Below are 22,567 nucleotides of genomic sequence, written 5' to 3' on the forward strand. Positions count from 1 at the left end.
TCAGCGTTGAGGAGTGAAATGGGCCGATAGGAGGCGCACCTATCTCGGGGTTTACCCTCTTTATGTATGACCACGATCGACGCTAGCCGCTGATCCAACGGAAGGATCCCATCCCCCCGCGCCTCCAAAAACATGGCGCGCAGGTGAGGGGCGACCCTATCCGGGAATAGCTTGTACAGATCGATCGGCAATCCGTTCGGTCCAGAGGCCTTACCCGAGTTTAACGCGCGAATAGCCCCCGCCACCCCGTCAACCGTTATGTCACCATCCAAATCGTCCCTATCTATGTCAGAGAGGCAGGGCAACTCGATATCACGGAGGAGATCCGATGAATCCTCGGGCGGCCTGTCCGACACAGAGGAATAAACCCTACGAAAATACTCCGCGAAACACTTCACAATCCCCTCAGGTTCCACAATCGCCTCTCCCCTCTCTCCCGTCAACTCCGGCACCACTCTATTGACCCGTTCTTTCCTGTCCAACCACGCCAGGAGTTTCCCTGCCTTATCACCAACATCATACAGGCGGCCCTGTTGTTCCCTACTGAGGGTCTTAGCGGCGTTCGTCACCAGGTCCCTATACTCCGTCTGCTTCAAGCAAAGCTCATGCAGTGAGGACTCTGTAACCCCCTCCTCCATAGCCCCCTCAAGGGCCGCGATCTCCTCCTCTACCTGCCGTACCTCGCCATCCCTCCGACTCTTGGCAGCCACCACCAGGGAGAGGGCTTCCCCCCGAAGCACGGTCTTAAAAGCTTCCCACAGCGACACCGCCGAGTCCACGGTTCCCAGATTGTCCTTGAAGTAATTATCTACCTTCATTACCAGGGCGCTGCGCATCTTGGGGTCTCGGAAATACCATGGGTTGATGGGGGCCACCCTCCCTCCTCCCGCCCGACCTAGATCCAGCCGGATCCACACTGGCGAGTGGTCAGAGATACCGCGTGCCATGTGCCTCGCCTCGGATACCAACGAGGCATGTGCGGCAAGAGTGAGCAGGTAGTCAATCCTGGAGAGGCTACCATGCGCCCCGGAGTGGAACGTGTATTGACTCTGTGTGGGGTGCCGGAGCCTCCAGCAGTCTATCAGACCAAGCGTGTCTAGGAAATCTGGAAGCCATTTCTGAGCCCCCCCTGTGTCCCTGGGCGGGTATCTATCCAACAGTCCGGAGCCCACAGCGTTGAAATCCCCTCCCACTACCAGCATACCCCCCGGGAGAGTCAGCAAAGCCCTGCCCAGATCAGCAAATGTGGAGGCCTGCAGGGCCGGCGGGACATAAACCGAAACCAAAACCAAAGTCCTTCCTTCCCACCGCCCCGCCACCGCCACAAACCTCCCCCTATCGTCAACAATGGTGGAGTCCACCTCAAAAGGCAACGATGCTCTAACTAGGATGCCCACACCCCTGGACCCAGAAGAGAATCCCGAGTGTGCAATGAATTTATACCCCTTCCTATTCAGGGCATAGCACGTATTACCTATGAGATGCGTCTCCTGCAGCAGGGCAACATCTGGCATTGAGCGTTTCAAAAATTGCAAAACAATCCCCCTCTTGATGCGATCCCCCAAACCATTAACATTCCAGCTTATAACACTTAAGCCTCTACCCCCCATCCTCAAACGGAAAGAGGCCCACCCCACACCCGAGGAGCCACCATGGAACAGCCCTGAGGATAATCATCATGCCTTGCAGAACTAAACCCCCCAACAACAAACTCCAAATCCCCGAAACTCCCCCCACCCTGCACCCCTGCTGCAGCTTACAAAGCCCCCCCAACTTGCAGTGTGCCTGTCGCCCTACAAAACCAAAAGTCTACAAAAAGTACCCTAAGGGAGGAAAAGAGCACCCCTCGTCCTCCCGCAACCCTCCACAGTTACTGCACTCTGTTCAATTTCTCAAGTATAGTCAAATCAAGTCAGGCCGGCTCTGAGATATCAGCCCTGTCCATCCCGGCCACTGTCTCCATGCTCGGCTGTGTCGTCCCCCGTCCGTCGCCGGGGCAAAGCGTCCAGCCATTCGTCGGCCATAACAGGAGAGTCAAAAAAGAATGTCCGATCTTCGTGCACCACCCGTAGTCTGGCAGGGAAAAGCATGGCATACTTCAGATCCAGTTCCCGAAGCCTCCGCTTCACCCCCAGGAAGCTCTGTCTCTGTCTCTGCACCTGCTGGGTGAAGTCCGGATAAAAATTCACCGACGCATTCTGGAAAGGAACTGGGCCCGCCACCCTCGAAGCTTGCAGGATAGCGTCCCGATCTCGAAAATGAAAGAGCCGGGCGACAATCGGCCGCGGCGGGGCACCCGCCTTGGGCCGCCCGCCCGGCACCCTATGGGCCCTTTCCACCGCAAAAAACTTTCCAAGGCCCCTAGGCTTCAGATGATTAAGGACCAAATCCTCAACAAGCAGGTCCGCCGAAGCCTCATCCGAGGACTCCGGGACCCCGATGACGCGCACGTTGTTGCGCCTGGCCCGGCTCTCGAAGTCCTCCAGCCGGCGGGCGACGAGGTCACTCTCGGCCCTCAGCTTACGGACCTCGGTCTGCAGTTCCGCAACATCATCAGTGAGGCCCGTGGTCTTGAGGTCCAGGTTCTTAACACGTTCGTTCGTCTTGCCCAGGTCCGAGCGGATCAGATTGACATCCACCAGGATGGCATCCACCTTATGCGCCAGGGCCTCGAACTGTCTCCCCATCGAGGTCTGCATCCCGTCGAGCGCGCCCATGACATCCTGTAGGGAGAGCTCCGGTGTCCCAGGCGAGTCCTCCTTCTGGGCATCCGGTGCCTGGCTCGATCCACTCGGTGATGCTTTCTGGAGAGCGTAGCGGTCCATGCTGTTGACTTGGGTATATGTTCCCCGTCTGGTAGACTTAGTCTTCAGCCGATCCCCTTCTGCTTTGCCCGACATAATGGACTCCAGGCAGTCCAGTGCAGTTAAGACTGTTCCCTCTCAGGGAGAGGAATAAGGAGTGAGCAGTTCTGCCTTATGCTGCCAGAGTAGCCCGCCGAGCATCCTTGGGGTAATAAAGCCACCCAGAGCTCTCCAGTGTCCGGGCAGACAAAGGGAACGAAATCGAAAGTGAAAGAGCGGGGACCTCCGTCCGACAGTTCACACCTCGCCTGGCCGTTGTTGATCAACTAGGAGCCGGGCATCCTGCCAACTCTAGTCCCTGGCATCCCCGGGAGATAGGCCGCAATCTTCCGCCAGGCGTAAGTCCGGTTCCCGATGGGCGATCCGACCGCGGGTAGCATCAATCGCCACCCTGACAACTCACCAACACGATGCCATGCATACCATCAGGATTAGAGACAGGATAGTCGACGGAGGGCGCGGGGGTCTCGGGAGCTCTAAGCTCACGCGGCCATCTTGGTCAAGCGCTAGGCTCCTCCCCCTGTTTTTTTAATATTCTTTTTGAAATGAGAAATAAATACACTAATTGCATAAATATGCCTTATTTGTAAGAAGGGTTTCTTAATTAACTATTGCTGTGGAAGTCAAGGGCCACACTTTCCCCACAATAAACCGTTTGTGTTGTTAATTATCGATCTACCTGGGTTACTGGGTTATCCCCATTTTTCTTGAAAATCTACTTATGACAAGCTGACTGAAGACCACCTCAACTTGCTCCATCAGGAGATGTTAGATGCCTTGGCCAAGGGAGCTATAGAAAAGAAGCCGGCATTAGAAGTAGGTCATGGTTTCTATTGCCGCTACTTTCTTGTGCCCAAGAAGGATGGATGCCTTTGTGCTATTCTAGACCTGTGCCTTCCCAATCTCGTCCTGAAAAAGGAGAAATTAAAAATGTTCACACTTGCGTAAGCCCTGGACCTAGTAGACTGAATTGTATTACTGGGCTTACAGGATACTTATTTTCCCACCCCGCCTGCCCACAGGTGTTACATGCACTCTGGGTTGGAAGATACCTGACGGTACAAAAGGGGGTGGTGATGGACGGAGCATCAGAACCAATCAAACACTCACACCCAGTCAACAGATCTGGGTTTGATCCATCACCGTTCTTTAGCCCACTCTGCCACCCCAGTTCAGACATGGCCATATGCAAATCAGTCTGACCCTGTGCCTCATGGGAACAGTCCAGCCCGAATTGCCAAGCCATGCCTTCCCTGGACCGGAAACAAGCTTCCTAGGACCGGTTTCTGGCATTTCAGCCGTCTTCAGCCAGGCTTGCTTGAATCCAGTGGCAAAGTGAGCAAGGGACTCACGTCTGAGCATACCCTGCCAACTTATGGCGAACACAGCGGTACAAAAGGGGGTGTTGATGGACGGAGCATCAGAACCAATCAAACACTCACACCCAGTCAACAGATCTGGGTTTGATCCATCACCGTTCTTTAGCCCACTCTGCCACCCCAGTTCAGACATGGCCATATGCAAATCAGTCTGACCCTGTGCCTCATGGGAACAGTCCAGCCCGAATTGCCAAGCCATGCCTTCCCTGGACCGGAAACAAGCTTCCTAGGACCGGTTTCTGGCATTTCAGCCGTCTTCAGCCAGGCTTGCTTGAATCCAGTGGCAAAGTGAGCAAGGGACTCACGTCTGAGCATACCCTGCCAACTTATGGCGAACACAGCAATACAAAAGGGGGTGGTGATGGACGGAGCATCAGAACCAATCAAACACTCACACCCAGTCAACAGATCTGGGTTTGATCCATCACCGTTCTTTAGCCCACTCTGCCACCCCAGTTCAGACATGGCCATATGCAAATCAGTCTGACCCTGTGCCTCATGGGAACAGTCCAGCCCGAATTGCCAAGCCATGCCTTCCCTGGACCGGAAACAAGCTTCCTAGGACCGGTTTCTGGCATTTCAGCCGTCTTCAGCCAGGCTTGCTTGAATCCAGTGGCAAAGTGAGCAAGGGACTCGCGTCTGAGCATACCCTGCCAACTTATGGCGAACACAGCGGTACAAAAGGGGGTGGTGATGGACGGAGCATCAGAACCAATCAAACACTCACACTCAGTCAACAGATCTGGGTTTGATCCATCACCGTTCTTTAGCCCACTCTGCCACCCCAGTTCAGACATGGCCATATGCAAATCAGTCTGACCCTGTGCCTCATGGGAACAGTCCAGCCCGAATTGCCAAGCCATGCCTTCCCTGGACCGGAAACAAGCTTCCTAGGACCGGTTTCTGGCATATCAGCCGTCTTCAGCCAGGCTTGCTTGAATCCAGTGGCAAAGTGAGCAAGGGACTCACGTCTGAGCATACCCTGCCAACTTATGGCGAACACAGCGGTACAAAAGGGGGTGGTGATGGTCGGAGCATCAGAACCAATCAAACACTCACACCCAGTCAACAGATCTGGGTTTGATCCATCACCGTTCTTTAGCCCACTCTGCCACCCCAGTTCAGACATGGCCATATGCAAATCAGTCTGACCCTGTGCCTCATGGGAACAGTCCAGCCCGAATTGCCAAGCCATGCCTTCCCTGGACCGGAAACAAGCTTCCTAGGACCGGTTTCTGGCATTTCAGCCGTCTTCAGCCAGGCTTGCTTGAATCCAGTGGCAAAGTGAGCAAGGGACTCACGTCTGAGCATACCCTACCAACTTATGGCGAACACAGCGGTACAAAAGGGGGTGGTGATGGACGGAGCATCAGAACCAGTCAAACACTCACACCCAGTCAACAGATCTGGGTTTGATCCATCACCGTTCTTTAGCCCACTCTGCCACCCCAGTTCAGACATGGCCATATGCAAATCAGTCTTGAGTGGAGCTCCAACCTCCAATACACCTTTCCGCCAATACCACTCCTGCCCAGAGTTCTCAAGAAGATCAGGAACGACCAGGCCCAGGGCATTCTTGTGGCTCTGGATCGGGCACAGAGAGTCTGGTATCCTGAGCTGATGAGCCTGAGCACAGTCCTCTGCTCAGGCTGCCTTTCAGGCAGATCTTCTATTGAAGCAACAGGGAAGGGTTCTGCACCCAAAAATGAAAACGCTCCATCCTAATGCATGGAGATTGAGTGGCGACAGTTGACAACTTTTGACCTTCTGCCCGAAGTCTGCAATGTTATCTTGGCAGTCAGGCATCCCTTCACCAAGACGGTATACGCCTGCCGTGAGAGAAAGTTTATGGTATGGTGTTCTGAAAAATAAGTTCACCCTCTCTCTTCACCCCTTTCCCAAGTCCTTCTGTTTATTCATATCCTAGCCCAGTAGGGCTCTGCTTTGGGCACATTGAAGGGGTATTTGTCTGCCATTTTGGCATTTTTGTGATTGCCAGATCAGCCATTCCTTTTCAAATAACCTGTTGTAAATAGGTTTCTTAAACGTCTTCAACACGTTTCCATCAGCTCCTTTCATTATACCACAGTGGCACCTCAACTTAGTTCTCAAATTTTTTGTGTGTGCTCCCTTCAAGCCACTACACAGCTGCCATCTCAATAAGAGCATTGTCGTTCTACCTTAACAGCACAAAAGAATTCCGGGTGGATGAGTCAACTCTTTGTGGGGTTCATTGGAGCCAAAAAAGGAAAGGCAGTGCAAAAACAGAACATCTCCCGATGGATAGTGCTCTGCATTACAATCTGCTATGCTTTGGCCAAAAAGCAACCCCCTGAAGGTTTACGAGCCCATTCTACCAGAGCCAACACTGTGACCACTGCATTAGCTTGCACCGTACCTGTCCTGTATATCTGTCAAGCTGCAATGTGGGCTTCCTTGCACAGGTTTACGAAGCACTATGCCTGTACAGTCAGGTCCGATGTGACGGACACTTTGCCCGTTCACTCCTACAGGACTTTTTAGCCTAATCCGTGTTGAGGCCCCACCTCCAGGGAGGTATTGCTTGGGTAAAGAATCTGCGACTAGAAGTCTCTATCAGTTGAACAAGTTACTTACTTTCGGTAACGCCTTATCTGGTAGACTCGGTCTAGCCATAGATTATTTTCCAACCCACCTACTATCCCGATCTGCGAACTGATTTTAGAGTATGGGTTTGCTTCCCTTACAAAATCCCTAGTTCTAACACACCAGTGGTCATGGTTTTTCGTGACTTTGGGCTTCTGGCATGGAAAGTGGCAGAAAGAAACTGACGTCCGCACACTGGGTTGGCACCTTTCTAGGCCCTCGCGCACATCACTTCTGGAATGGATGCCGACGCCACATGAACCTCAACGACGTTGCTGTACGCAGGAGTACCAAAAATTCCGGATCTAGTCTGTCGCCTGGGGAATATTCTGAGGTAAGGAATCTGCAGCTAGATAGTCTCTACTAGATAAGGTGTTTCAGTAGGTAAGTAACTTTTTCATTAACGGACCAGCGCTCTGCCGTCTGAGCCATTGGAACATACAAAGCTAAATTTTCTTCATTTTTAACCTTCTTTTTCACATTTCTATAATGCAGCACGCAGAGGATAGGACAAGTGGTGAAACTCAATATAACCACTAACGAGCAGGTGCCTAGTTTTTCTTGTGGGAAGAACGTAGAGGTCTGTCAGAAGGAGATACAGGGGGGCACGACAGAAAGCTGATTTCACTTCTGCGGTTTCTCGCTTGTTCATGGCAACTTCAAAGCGAGGCTGTTTACTTGAGCAGCCAGGCTAAATGTGCAGTGTACTGCATCAAAATACAAAATGGGAGCATGTTTAAAATGAATGTCAATTTGCAATAACACAAGGCTTTGGTAATACTTCATGCAGGTAGAAAAATGATTCTGCAATCCCTTCTTTTTCACCGTAAGGTGGGAACTTACAACAGTTGAGTAGCATTCAAACTGATAGTTTCAGATGAAGTTCTCCATCTTTGCATTTTTCTTTTTTAACGTAACTGTTAACATCATCGGCACTATCAAGCTGATAAGCAGGGCAATGTCTTTATTGTAGTTCCTTAACACTACTCTTAATATAAGCTGTGTGCTCATGTATGCTGAGAGAGGTGTTCGGAATTAATTCTGATTAAACTATGGGACAAACCTCTCTAGTGCCAGTTCGGATGATGTCAGGGGCCATTCTGTTTTGCATGAGCATGGTCTTCTGGGCGTGGGCAATTTCCTCTAGTATTTTGGCATTTCGTCCTGTGTCATAGATAGCCTGCCCTACACCATAATTGGAGAACAAAATGAAGTAGAATCTCTTTGACTCTGATATTTTACGAGATCTCTGCAGTTATTGAAGTGGGTGCCGGGCAGAGGGTCTGAGAGCAGGCATAAGTGTTCTTGCCTTAAATGAAATGAGCATATATATTCCTCTTGAAAATGGTGCTTCGGAAAAACTTGTCAGTGGGAAAGCGGGTTTCAAAGGAGGTAACAAAGATGCTCCAGTTTCTGGAGTCTTGATGCTCACAAAACTACCCATGTTCTGAGTTTGTAAGAAGAGTAGTGTCTGACAGAAGGTAACCTTTCGGCTAGTAGAAGTCATCCATTTCTCCAGGGTATTCTGGGGTAGTGCTTGTGTACTCAGGAATACAGTGCTCATTATGGAACAGTCCAGTGCAAGTTACATTCTTCTGAGGGGCATGCCAATCAAAGGCACACCGCCCACAAATGTTGTTGGGCAAATGAGTGCAAACCTAGCAAGAAGAAAGAATTATGGTTTCACAATATTTCTCTAGTAACAGTATGAGTGGTTCTGGTACAGAGATCTGTGGCTCCATTCAAGGACAGGTGCAGTGCAGTTTTACTTTCTGCCAGCACCCAGTTCAACTTGAGTTATTACACCAGGAGCACAAGAAAAGGGCAACAGCAGACACAGGCCAGACCCAGAGGGGGAACCAGTGTAGTGAAGATTGTTATCTATATATGTACAATGCTAAGTTAGCACAACCGTGTTAGATGTTAGAAAGCCATCTTGCTGTTTTTGCTGCTTTTGCACACGACACTGTAGTCACATGTTATTAAATTGAGAAATGCTTACTCGACTTTGCTTCACATGAGAACGGTCTGTTGTTCACATCCCAAAGAGTGAGCAGCGACCTTGGTCTGTACACAGTATAAAGAAACAGTCTGGGTCGCTAGACGGTGCTTGTTGTTGAGTTCAGGTTGATCGGCCCACTATTTTAGCCATAAAACGCACGCAGCTGCAAATGCCTGAAAGTCGGGTGCTTTTAATATTGCAGTGTTACATGTTTTCATTACATTCGTAAGAAGAGCTTTCCCAGGAGCAGAGCCTAGCTGATCCTGTGATGTGATCTCACTGAGCTGATCTTTACGGTATGGGGTTCCCCATTCAAGCCTAGAGACCTTTTACTAGTCTAATAATAATACTATTAGTTTGCTAGAGAAAGGAAGGTGGCTTAGATCCACTGTCATTTTAGTATGATTACTCCTTTCATTTTCTATGGTATTGTAACTATGCTGATGGTTTTGATTTTAATCGTTTGTCTGCTTATGTTAGCCAAACTGCTGCATCTTAGGACACGAGGTTTATAAAATAAACTCTTTAAACTTTACTGTGTCTCTGTTTATTCTGTTGTGGACTGATATGAGAATAATTACGAACAGGTATTTCTGATTCCCACCATTCCTGAGATATACACTAAGTCGCTTGTTCTAGGTTGTCTATACATTGGGACCGCCGAGCTAAACCTCGGATAACGAATGGGACACTGATGCTGGTCGGATAAGGGGTTCTGGGTTCTGAGGTGAGTTTTTTGATACACCACAATTCACTGAGGGCCTGGGTTCCTGCACATAGTTCTGTGCATAAGCAGAATCCCTGCAACATGGCGCACCTAACGTTTGGTCTATTGATTTGAAACGCCTTAGTAGTGCTTATATTAGTCCACGACACCCTCACTCTGGTTTCCGGTTGACGGGAGTGACGGTTTAACCTACCTGTGTTTCGACTAATAGGTTCCTTCAAGCTTGATCATTAAAAAGGTTATTTTTTCTGAACCCCAGTGCTACTGTTGATATCGTTGATACTCTTTAGAGTGTCCTAATGGCGGTTGACATAGTCGCGCATAGTCGTGCACCTCTGCGCCGTCATTTGACGACGTATGGGGTGCCAGATAATGGGATGGCTGTAATTCTTGTGGTAAGCGCTGATGCGTCATACCCGTATGAGTTGTTTTACTCATGGGTGACTTTTCCGGCGGTAGATGACGATGATACGTTTCATGCCTATACTGCCACACAGCTGCCTGCAGTCTATACCCCATATAGGACACAAGAAATTCCAATCTCTGCCTGGCAGCATACTATTTGGTTTAATGGCGCCCTTCCCCATGCGGTTGCACCGGCGAGAATGGGCCCATTGTCTATTGCAGGGGCCACATGGCCGGTGCTGGCCGGCTTTACGCCTCATCCCGCTATCTCACGGTGGCGGTGGCTGAGTTGCGGGTACTACACACAGCCCTGATTACAGTCCATAGGGCTTTAGTGCAGTACGTGTCACGCAACGTACAGGTGGGGGCACCGGCTGTTGCGGGATAACCTACGGACCACCACGCGGTGGTTATTAGTCCTGTTATGGTTAATTCCGTGGTCGGCAAGCGCCCCCAAAGTAAGTTTCCTTATTGGCTTGCTGAGAAATTTGACCAACTGGAAGCGGTTTTTCCAAATGCCACTCCTGTGGAGAAACACAGGATCCTCACCATTACTTTGCCTAAAGACTTGGTCCCGGATATGGCCGATTGTGACAACTGGGGTAAGGTCTTTGCCGCGACCTATTCGAAGTGCTATGGCACTCCGTCTAGGTCTGTGCTACCATCCGTCATCAAAAAGGCTCAGGAGAATCATGGTGCGGAGGCTGCTATTGAATTGGGAATGAGGCTTGTCGACAGCTTCGATGTGGTATGCTCCATGGTAATGGGCAACCTCAAAGGAGATGCCATGCAGTTCCAAGTTGCATATATGATGGACAGCGTGGATGAAGCCGACAAGCCCAAAGAGTTTGCTAAAGTAATTGCGAAGGCATATAGGACCGTGGGTCGTAGTGCCTTGGGTGTAAAACCGACTGTGATCATTCCTGATATAGTACAGCAAACTAAGGTGAGCTCGTCTACAAAAGACGAACGCCCCAACTTTCCTAAGCAAAGTTGGAGAGCTAAGAAACAGGGGAAACAGCAACAGAAACAGGGGTCCCGTCCTGCCTCACCGGTACAGTCGTCTACCGAACGCACATATGATCTGCGCGATAGATCTCGTATTAAGTCACCTGATAGATTTCAGGTTTCTGAACAACGCTCTCCTCGTTCTTCACAGGAAACATCGGCTTCACAATCCGGTGGCGGAGACCGTGGGAAAGGAAGGGGTGCCCAAGGTCGTGAGCAACCCCGCCAGTCTGACGGCAAAGGCAAGCAGGACGAGTCTGCACGTCAACGACCCCCGTTTCAAAAGAAGAAAGTTGCTGCGCAGACGGCAAGATATGCCTCAGATGGTACGGACGCAGCTTCAGAACCTGACATGGGCACTAACGCTGCTAGACAGCGCGGCGGAAGTTACAGTAGTGCGACAAACACTGCGTCCATATCTGGTGGTGACAGCAACTGATATGTTCGTGAATATTGAAACTGCTGATACTCGGGTGTCTCCCCCTGATAGACTGTATAATATAGTCATTCAAATTGAAGGTGACATACAACGTACAATTCAAGGTTTTTTAGGGGATAATCTGACCACTTCCTATGATATTCTGTTGGCGGAGGCAGATTGGCCCCCGGCTTTCGTTTTAGATGCTCCTAGAGGGGAGGAGGTAATCCTCCCGTCCTTTGCGCACACAGTGCCGAAGGTCCAAGCTAAAAAGTACGCCGAGGAATGGGCTCAGGGGCTAGCACCTGCGTTATATCGGAATCAGGTGGGCTGGGATAAATTGTCTCCCGGCCATGAGATTCCGTTGCGGACTACGCCCCGACCACAACCCCAATACCCCATGCGTCGCAAAGCTAGACCACACGTCGCGTCGATCCTTGAACAATTGGAATATCAAGGAGTAATCGAAACATGTGTGTCACCTATGAATAATCCTTTGTTCACTGTGACAAAGCCTGACGGGTCGTACCGCCTAGTTTTGGATTACCGGCACCTAAACCGACATTGCCGGACATGCGCTGTACAAAACACCCACAGTTCGGCTCTCGTCGATAGTCTCGTGAGAAAAAGGTTTAAAACCACACTTGACATTTCCAATGGCTTTTACAGCCATAACCTGTCCTCTCTTAGTAGTGAGTGGACGGCGTTCACCTCGGGTGGCAAACAAAAACAATTCAAAAGATTACCAATGGGCTATAAGAACAGCCCTGGGGTCTTTGCCGCTCGCGTGGTCTCTTTCTTAGAGGGCATAGACCCTGATGCGTACTCGTATGTGGATGATATTTATCTCACAGATGACGAGTTGGAAGCACATCTCCGTTGCGTTGATCGCATTATTGTTTTGTTTGCTGACTTCGGTTACAAATTCAACTTTGCGAAGTCTCACATTGCGGAATATACAGTGTTGTTCTTGGGGTACGAACTCAACAATGAAGGTCGAGGATTGGCTCCGATCTTTCTAGAGAAGTGCGCATGCCTACGTGCTCCTACGACACTGAAAAAATTATAATCTCTGCTGGGCTTTCTGAATTTCGGTCGGACTTACATTCCGGATTATGCCCAGCATATCAAGCCGCTTTCTGCCTTGGTACAACCTACTTTTTCCAAATCTTGTTGGCTGCCGGAGCATTCAGCTATTTTGCAGTCATTGCAGGCTGATCTTCTTGCTTCAAAATACTTACTGACGCGTGATAACCACACTAACCTGGTCATAAGAATTGTGCCAGGCGCAGTTGGTTTCACATACTTAACGTTCAATGAGGGCGACACCGTCCCCATTGCCTACAAATCTCACTTGTACACTTCGGCTGAACTGCGATTTTCCGCTGTCGAGAAAGTTCTGACGGCAGTGCAGATGGCGATTCTGAACGAACGAGCGCTGTCGCAAGGTAAACGCATGTTGGTGGTAACACCGTATCCTGCCCTTGAGGCGGTGACGAAGGCTAGTGTACCAAATTCTAAGGCTGTGCATCCAAGGTGGATACAATGGGCCATTTCCTTGACATCACCGGACGTCACATATATCTTTGACGCGGCACTTCAGACTCAGGAGTTTTTGCAGTATGAATTTGTTCATCCGGCTCCTCTGTCCTTGCGCCCGCTCGAGGATTACCATTGTGTCATTTACACTGACGGTTCTGCGCAACCGGCAACTGGATCAAAGCACGCCTATTCAGCGGCTTGCGCAATTGTGGTCGGTACTTTCGTAAATGGTGAATTCCAGTCCGATGTCGTGCATACGCAGTCATTGGGTGATTGTACCGCACAGTTGGCGGAGCTTCATGCTCTAGTGCTAGCGCTAGAGTTTGCTGATCCCTGAGTCACTACCCTTATAGTGAGTGACTCCTTTTATTGTGTCCAATCTTACAATGACAATCTACATTTTTGGTCTCAGAATGACTACCGTGATTCCAAAGGTAGCACGATTAAGCATAAATTGCTTTGGGTTCGAGTGGCAGATCTTAAAGACCGTCTGCCTCTCGTGAATGTTATTCACACTCTTGGTCGCCAACGAGTTGGTGTCCATGCTGTCGGCAACAGCCTGGCTGACGAGGCAGCAAAAACAGCAGTGGCAACATACTTAGTAGCAGCAGTTACAAGATCCAAAAGTCAGATCGATGATGACATCTTGGCAGCTATTGCTGCTACAGAGCAGGGAACGAAATTTCCAAGAGGTTTCCCTTCTCGTTACCATTATCGCTTAAGTCCTGATAACGCTCCATTAGTGAGAATTAATGACGTTGGCGACAGATTGATTTCCAACGCGGACTGCAGACCATCTTTGACATTAGCGGCTCACGAGGGCATGGCGTCCGCGCATGCCGGCGTTGCAGCTACTGTATCTCTGCTACAACAACGTTACTGGTGGTGCGGTTTGTATAAACAAGCCAGAGCTTATGTTCTTAACCGTGACATTTGCCAGCAGATTAAACCTTCAACTGCGGCGCGCCCACCACAAACTCAGTTGTACATATCTAATAAGCCAATGGGTTGTGTTTATTTAGATCATTGCGGTCCATTTACCTCTGATACTGCGTACAAATACATCTTGGTTGCAGTTGATTCGTGCACACGTTTTCTGTGGGTGTGGCCACAAAGGAGTGCTGATTCCCGCACTGTCATAAAGGATTTGCATGTCTTTGTTGGAAGTTTTGCATGTGGAACCTTTCATTCTGATCAGGCCCTGTGTTCGCCTCTAAGGCGTACAAAGAAGCCATGAGAAATTTGGGGGTCCAAGTCAAATTTTCGTCTCCATACCGGACTGAGGGTAATAGTGTGGTGGAGCGAATGAACCGTGACTTAAAGCAATCTTTGACAGCCAGGGTTTTAGGTACTGGCTGGAACTGGCTAGCCCACTTATATGACGTGCAACGTGCACTTAATAATCTCCCTAGAAGGTCTCTGGGTGGGCGGACCCCATACATGATGCTCTTTGGTGTACGAATGTTTGTCCCAGACCTTGATGGTCTAGACATAGCGGCGTCAGCCGCACCCTTTGACGTAGATGAACACTGTGCTGTATTGCAGAATGTTCAAGAAGCCAGAGACAGTCTAGCGAAGGAACACGTACCCTCCTCATCTGATGCTGCGCTTCAGGTTCCGGTAGTCGGCTGGCTACCTCGAGTTGGTGATCTGGTCCGTGAGAAGGTGGAGAACAAGAAGGAGTTCGGCCCCTCTTATCGTGCACCAGTTCCAGTGCTTGGAGTACAGGGTACTAGAACAGTCATTTTACCTCCGCTTCCTGGTCGAAAGGATAACAGGTACATCTCTATTGACAATGTCAAGCTACAGACTGGCTCCCCCAGCGAGACGGGAGGACATGACGGCCGGAAGCTAACGGCCGTGACGAAGCTCCTCCCCTTGTGTATGGCTGAACGCTGAATGCTGACATTCAATCTACGCTTTTCTCTGGTGAGGTTGTGTGAATTTGGACTATGTGCCGGATTTTTTTAGTGGCAGGGGTGGACATTGTTTGACCGCGGAGGTATTCATACAGCCGAGCGAGTTTCGAGCAAGTTCCGAGTCCCGTTTACAAGCCAGGGTGCGGGACTGAGTTAATGTTTTTTTTTCCGGCTGATTTGGGAGTATACGTTTTTTTTTTTCTTCTTTCTCGTGCATCAGAATAGAGCGGTGCAGAGAGCGGAGCGGATGATCTTGATTGGAAGCGGCGGTGAGTTGGCCGCGCCGGCATAGTATAAGGAATTAGGAGCCGCTAGGTTTTGGTGGGAGATTCCAGGGAGACTGTCTTTTAGGTCTGGAGGATTGTTTGCCGGACGGGAAGTATATCAGGTCGTCAGCACTCCCGGTAAGGCATTTAATACTGATAATTTCCCTAGTAATAATACATGTTCAAGAAATAAGTCATATATCCTCTTCCAGGGTGATGTGAGATCTCAGGAGTACAAAGCAAACAACCACGGTGTGGGCCTGAGCTTAGATTTTTATAAGCCCATAAAAACCAGTTTAAAACAGGCCACGTATATCCAGTACAGGTACCAGGATCAGGTTTCCTGTATGGAGGAGGGAGAAAACGGTGCGGCTACTGCTTCTATTGGTGTACAGTTAAAAAGCTGTTGGGTTAACCGTGGCTGTAAATCTGGTACTTCTCCTCCCCAGTCTGGGATAACTCGCTATACATTGCGAAACCGGGGTACGAATGCGACTACTGTAACAATACCCTCAAAGCCAATAATCTCCCCGCCAGTGATACAACCGAAGGTGAGAACGAGGAGAGGCAAGCTAAGCCTTGGTGAGGTGGACACCCCCCCAGGCAAGGGGAAAATTAAGAAGGTGAGAGCCGGTATATTGGGAGGGGCATCTGGCCTTCCTAAGGTCACACCATCATTGAAATCATACTATAAGGTCTTATCCTTTAGTGGTGTAGATCAAGGAAAAAAGATGGCAGCAATCGGTACCGTAAATACTATAAGCGTTGTAACCACTACCAGTACCATGAGCACTGCAAGTAAAACCATAAGAAATAATACGTCTATAAGTGCTAATAATATCATGAGCGCTACAACAACGATTGGTAAAGCGGCGAGGGCGAGCTCCATTACTGCCTGCTCACTTTCTATACTCACTGCTCTTAGTACATCTAATTTAATAGACCCTATAGATCCATTGCCTCACTCTACATCTTCCCCTATACAGGACATAGTACATCCAACAATAGTACTGTCAAACAGCTTTTCAGCTCTGGCCATTCAAGATGTGGCTCAAAACGAGGAGGATGAGCAGGCCCAGCAGGACAGCCGGACAATTTGGGAGGATAATTTAGGTGAAGAAGATTCACTTATAGCCATAGTAACATCTAAGGAGGGCACGCCTGCAGTGGCTCATACAGATAATACCCTCATAGTTCCAGATGTAATGCCTGCCCCTGGTACATTGGCGGATTTATTGCTAGGGTTAAAAGAGGACATTGGAAAACGTTTCACTATTTCGGAAGCAAATCAGAATGCGATCCAGGCTTCGTGTGAGACGCTTACCCGGAGGGTGGAGGAGGTTGCATCGAGGACGGATGCATTAGAAGTGGAGCTCCCAAAAATAAAGGAGGCACTAGGTGCTACTACAGTGGCTTACGATAAACTGGCCCAGCAGAACCGGGAAATGCGAGATGACATCGAGAGATTGGAAAACTATACAACTTAAAATTTTTGAACGTACCTGAGGACATTGAAGGAAGCGATATTAAGACATTTATTATAGCCCTTCTCAAAACAACAGTGCTAAAGGAATCCCGGAAGTGGATCTGGACTTATCAGTAGACATTCAGCGGGTTCATCGTGATCCTTATAGGAGGAAACCAGGCAAAGAGCATCCAAGAAAGATATTGGTTAACTTTTCGACCTATGCCATTAAAGAAAAGATTCTATCATTGGCTCTCAAAATAGGCCATATAAAATCATCTTCCTTTACCAGTCCATTTTCATATACGATTCGCTCGGATGTCTCATCTATAACAGCTGCCAGACAATGGGAACTGGGCAAGCGGGTGGCAATACTTAACTCACTGGGGACCCGTGCTCAGCTGAAGTTTCCGGTTTCACTCCGTGTGATGTGGAGTAACCATATGCATATTATACGTCAGGTGGAGGAAGCAGATATCCTGATAGACAGTATAAGGACTGGCAGTGAGGGGGGAAAGTAGAGAAAAATAGAGAATTTGAAGCAATTGGAAGCAGGTTAAGAGCTTCTTTGATATATGATAGGAAATATATTGTAAGCCACATATTAGCTATATTCTAGTTTTTTTTTTAACATTAAGTGTGCTTATCTTAGAGCACAATCACCAGTTACTAATTTTGTCTTTTTTCTATTTCACTTTTTTCAACTCTGCACGAGTGGGGGGGTGGGGGGGGCGTCAAAGGGTGTATGCCCAGGAAGACAGGGAGGGTCCTCCAGGGAAGGAAGTGGGTTCTGGGGTGTTGCTGGGTGGGGGGGACGGGTGAGGGTGGGATGAGGGTTGGGAGGGGTAAAAAATCAAAATTTAAGTTCTCATCATACTCACCACGTTCTACTTTGGCGGAGTTCCCTATTAACCATATGGGGCTATGGGTGTAGGGTAAGGGGAGCATTCAATGACTAGTAATAAAGTTTTCTATATTTCCTGGAATGTTAATGGGCTCCGTTGTCCGAGAAGAAGAAGGTTAGTTTTGAAGTATATAGAGCAATCTCAAGCTAAAATAGTTCTTCTTCAAGAAACCCATTTAAGTTTTAGTGAGAGCAATGAGCTCTTTGGTAAACTAAGATGGGTAGGGGCCTTCTGTTGTTCTGGACAATCTGTTGCAAGTAAGGGGGCAGCAATTCTGATAAAGACCGGGATAGGTGGTATCATAAGATCGACATTAACGGACCATACAGGAAGATGGGTAATGGCTCAGGTAGACTTTAGCGGGAAAACGCAGACTATTGTTTTATACTATGGGCCCAACATAGACGATCCTACTTACCTACTTAAAGTGCAATTTAATTTGGTCGAGGTCAGTTCACCCATTATTATGGGGGGGGGGACTTTAATGTCCTCCTTGATCCTAGACAGGATCGTTCTAATTATTGCCAGCATGTTACCGCACTACGATCTAGGCGCGCCATGGTTAATATGATGAATGAGATTGGACTTATTGACGCTTGGAAGGTCAAAGGGGGGGCAGCTCCAGGATATACCTATTTCAGTAAAAAGCATGGTCATGCATCGAGATTAGATTATATTTTAGTAGATAGGCATAGTTTAGAGAGCTTGGAAGATGTGAGAGTTCTACCTATTATTATATCGGATCACGCACCCATTATGTTCTCGGTTGTTATTAATGGGAACTCGATCATGGCACAACCAAGATGGACTTTAAAAAGGTCTGCACTACATAGTCAAAATATAGTTACATCTGTTAGATCATCTATAGATAACTATTTTATTGATAATGACGGCTCTACTCTCCCCGAGTACGTATGGGACGCCTGGAAAGCAAATATAAGAGGTCACCTCCATAGTCTAATTTGTTCGGAAAACAAGGAGGAGGCGAGGAAGTTTAAAACTTTAGAGAACAAAATAACCTTGCTAGAGAATGCTCGACTGGGTGCTCAACAATTAAATTCCACACAGTTATTAGATGAGTTGGAATTCCTCAGATCAGAATCCAGAGGGCTATTAGACCAAAAAATTAAAGCTCAATGGGACGTTCATGCCATGGATAACTATGAATTCGGAGAGAGGGCCGGCGCAGTTTTGGCAAGTAAGATTAGAACGGATAGGGTGTGGAACAATATAGATAGGTTAACGATAGATGACCAGGGGAATATATCCTGCAAACAGAAAGATATGGAAGATCATTTGCTCTCTATGTTTTCTAAATTATATGAGGAAGAACCATCCTCCACACAGGAGAATTCTTTATGATGGTTGGAGAGCTAGGCCCTCCCTGGCTTGACAGATGAAGGCAGAACCATTCTTAATAGCCCCTTTACTGAGGACGAGGTTAGGGATCATATTGAAAAATTAAAAAATAACAAAGCAGCAGGGCCAGATGCTCTTCCGGGCGAAATATATAAAATCTTTGAGGAGAGTTTGGTGCAAAGATTATGTGAACTATTTAACTATATATATAGTACAAAGGGTAGGATACCAGCATCATGGAGGAAGTCTATTATTGTACTCATCTTAAAGCCAGGAAAGGACCCCCTTAGTGCAGACTCGTATAGACCCATCTCCCTGCTAAACGCTGACTATAAAATCTTTACTAGTGTTTTGGCAGGGAGATTGGCTAAATTGGTCCCACAACTTATCAATATGGACCAGAAAGGCTTTGTGCCTGGCAGATACATCCATGAGTTGAATCTGCAGCTGATAGGAAGCATAGATTTAGCGGTGACACAGTCGGAGCCTCTGGCGGTGGCCGCATATGATGCAGCGAAGGCTTTCGACCGTGTCAATTGAGGATTTCTGTGGAACGTATTAGGGGTAATGGGTTTTGGTGAGACCTTTATTCAAACCATGAGAGGGTGCTATGAGGGTGCCTCGGCGGAAATTCTATTGAACGGCCGTCTAACATCAAGTTTCAATATAGGGAGGGGCACTAGGCAGGGGTGCCCCTATTTCCCCTCTCCTTTTTGACATCTACATTGAGCCGTTGGCACAAGCACTTAGGATTGACGAGACAATTACTCCCTTTAAATATAAGGATTACAGTTGTAAGCTAGCTTTATATGCTGATGATCTTCTGATCTATACGAGCAATCCCATGGAAGTACTCCCTAGGGTAGAGGCGATAATGGCGGATTTTGGCCTCCACTCGGGTTATCAGATAAATAATTCAAAAACAGAAATTATGTGTTGGGGGATTGATAACTGGGTAGGTCCTTGTAGCAGTCAGTTTAGATATCTAGGAATTATTATCACTCCAGATATTAATAATATAGTTCAAATCAATATTAAGAAACTATGTAAGGATATTGATCAGTTTTTTTCCAGATGGCAGAATCTTCCCCTCACAATATATGGCCGAGTCAATTTGGTTAAAATGGTTATTCTGCCTAAGTTGACTTATTTGTTTAATACAATACCCCTCCCGTTTTCAGATAAAATTTTGGCGAACATTCAGGGAAAGATTGGTAGTTTTATTTGGGCAAATAAAAATTCCAGGTTATCATGGAAAAAGCTAAAAAGAAGACTATTAAAAGAGGGGCTAGCACTCCCAGATATAAATTGGTATGCTTTATCTTCCCAGCTGAAAAATATTAGGTGTCTTTTGTCATGTCCCGATGATTCTAATTGGGGGAGAATTCTGAACATAATGGTAGGTCTAGAGGGAGGAGAGACCGGGTTCCTATATAAATTTGGAGCAGTAAAATACTACAAAAAAGTACGTCTAAAGGTATTAAAATCAGCCCTCAGAGTCTGGAATAAAGTTAAAGGGAGATGGGGGATCAAATATTATTCTGAGTTTGCCCCAATTTGGGAATCTCCAGGTCAGCCCTCATCTTTAAGGGATAGTCTGTCCCTCCCTATGAGGAGAGCATGAATAAACATTTGGTCTGATTTAAAAACATCAGAGGGGGTTCTCCCGTGGGAGGTACAGAAATCTAGGATTGGGGATTCTCTTTCTAGATTTAAATACATTCAACTCTGCTCCTGGTTTAAGGCGGAGAAAGAGAACATCGGAGGAAACTGGGAAATCGAGTGTGCTCTTTTACTTCCAAGGCCTAGGAAGAGAGAAGTGGGGTTTTGGTACAGGAAAATGTTGGAAGCGGAGGAAGCGCAGTCCCCCTCACCAAATCGGGTTTGGAATTCTACGAGGCTGGAGGTAGAGTCAGCTATTTTATATGATCATTCTTTAAAAATACTTTATAAATATGTTAGGACTGTCTCCCTTAAAAAGAATAATTTTTTCACTATAAACAGACTATATTATACACCAAAAAAACTTGCGAAGTTTGTAAACCCACCCCCTTTGTGCCCAAGATGTGGGCTCATAGAGGCGGATGATATCCATATTTTTTATGATTGTTTGGCAATCGGCCCCTTCTGGGGTAGAGTGGAGAGGGCTGTTGAGAGTATTTTTAAATTGAAGCTATGTTTGAACCTAGCGAGAGTTATGTTTGGGTTGGATGCAGAACTCATTGTTGAATTGAGGGAGACACAAGTTGCATTATTTTTTTGTTTCATTTTGATTGCTCGAAGAGAAATATGTAAGATATGGAAGGACCCCAACCCCCCATTATATGAAAACTGGTTACGAGCTACACTTAGATTTGCACGCCTAGAATCACTTTTAACTCACAATGAAAATAGTACCGTTTGGAAACCCTTTATTGAATGGGGAATTGCAATGAGGTTGTAACAACATAAGGTCCAATGATTAACACCATGCCTTGGTATAAAAAGGCAGGCCAGGTTGGCCCCAGGCGAAAGCAAGAACTCTGGCCCGGGGTGCCCAGGTCAAGATCGGGCTATAAGGAGATAAGTTGCATTCGTTAGTGGTGAGATGAGGATAAAAAAAACTAAAAAAAACAATGTCAAGCTACAGCGAGTGGCCGATTCTTCTTAGTATGACTCCGGCGGTTTCTTGCCTTCGATGCTGAGAAATTCTGTTGTGGCCCGAGCTTCTAACACAGCCCCTGATGTTGCCGTCGAGATGCATACAGTTACTGGTCCTTTATTGTCACCGACACCTGGTGGTCTGCCTGAAGATGTTGAGTATGCTTATCCTGCGGATGTTACATTGCCTGTTTTACAATCCACCACAGTTGCCCACTCACAGGACTCTTTTGACTCTAATTCAATGACTTCCATTGCCCCGTCCAAAGTTTCGATTTTTGTGGCCTGGTTCAAAAGATATTTTTTAATTCCCCCTTGGACTTACATTTGGCTGGTGCTCATATGTATTTTTTTTGTTTATGTCCATTGGCTTTGTGGTAGTGTTTTTTAGACTTATCAATGGACACTACCTGAAAGAAAGATCTACAATTCGACTAATTGATGGAACTTTGGCCCCCCACTCCTCATCACATATTATGAAAAGGGACCAGACTTTTGTGAACATTACTGCCTGGCCTGTACGTGATGGGATCGCTTGGGATGCTGTAAAATTTCAAATTCATGGCCCCACTGAAGTAATTAATGTGCTAAATGTATTTTGTGTTTCTATGGGTGATGTCGTTAAGCAGAACATCCATGATGACTGGGATGTGAAACGAAGTTACATATATAAGGAAAACCAATAACCTCGATTGTGTAGGCTATTACCATCCAAGACAGGACGTGCAAACCAGAACGACCCTTTGGCATTCTGTAACTGGTCCTTTTACATTGAGTGATGGAATCCTGATGAAGGCATTGCCGAAACGCGTTGGTTCTCCCACCATGTGTTTTTCCATCATGTATTATTGACAATCTATTTTCCTCTAGACCTTATGTATATACTGTAAATGTTTTTGAACATACAAAAAAGAGATATTTAAGCACAGCATCACTAATGCTGGTAATTGAATTGAGTATACTGTACCTTTCTACCTTGTATCATTGATTGTATTGAGAATTCATGTACATGTGGTTTTTTGAATAATGACATGAGTAGAAGT

General features: G+C 47.4%; 1 protein-coding gene across 2 annotated transcripts in view; it reads left to right on the plus strand.

Moving 5' to 3' along the window:
* CLPB (ClpB family mitochondrial disaggregase) overlaps positions 1 to 22,567 on the plus strand; it is a 1,140,376-nt gene that overhangs the window by 864,118 nt on the left and 253,691 nt on the right. The gene's annotated exons all lie outside the window — the stretch shown is intronic.

This window comes from Triturus cristatus, chromosome 8, assembly GCF_964204655.1.
Source record: "Triturus cristatus chromosome 8, aTriCri1.1, whole genome shotgun sequence".
Classification (NCBI taxonomy): domain Eukaryota; kingdom Metazoa; phylum Chordata; class Amphibia; order Caudata; family Salamandridae; genus Triturus; species Triturus cristatus.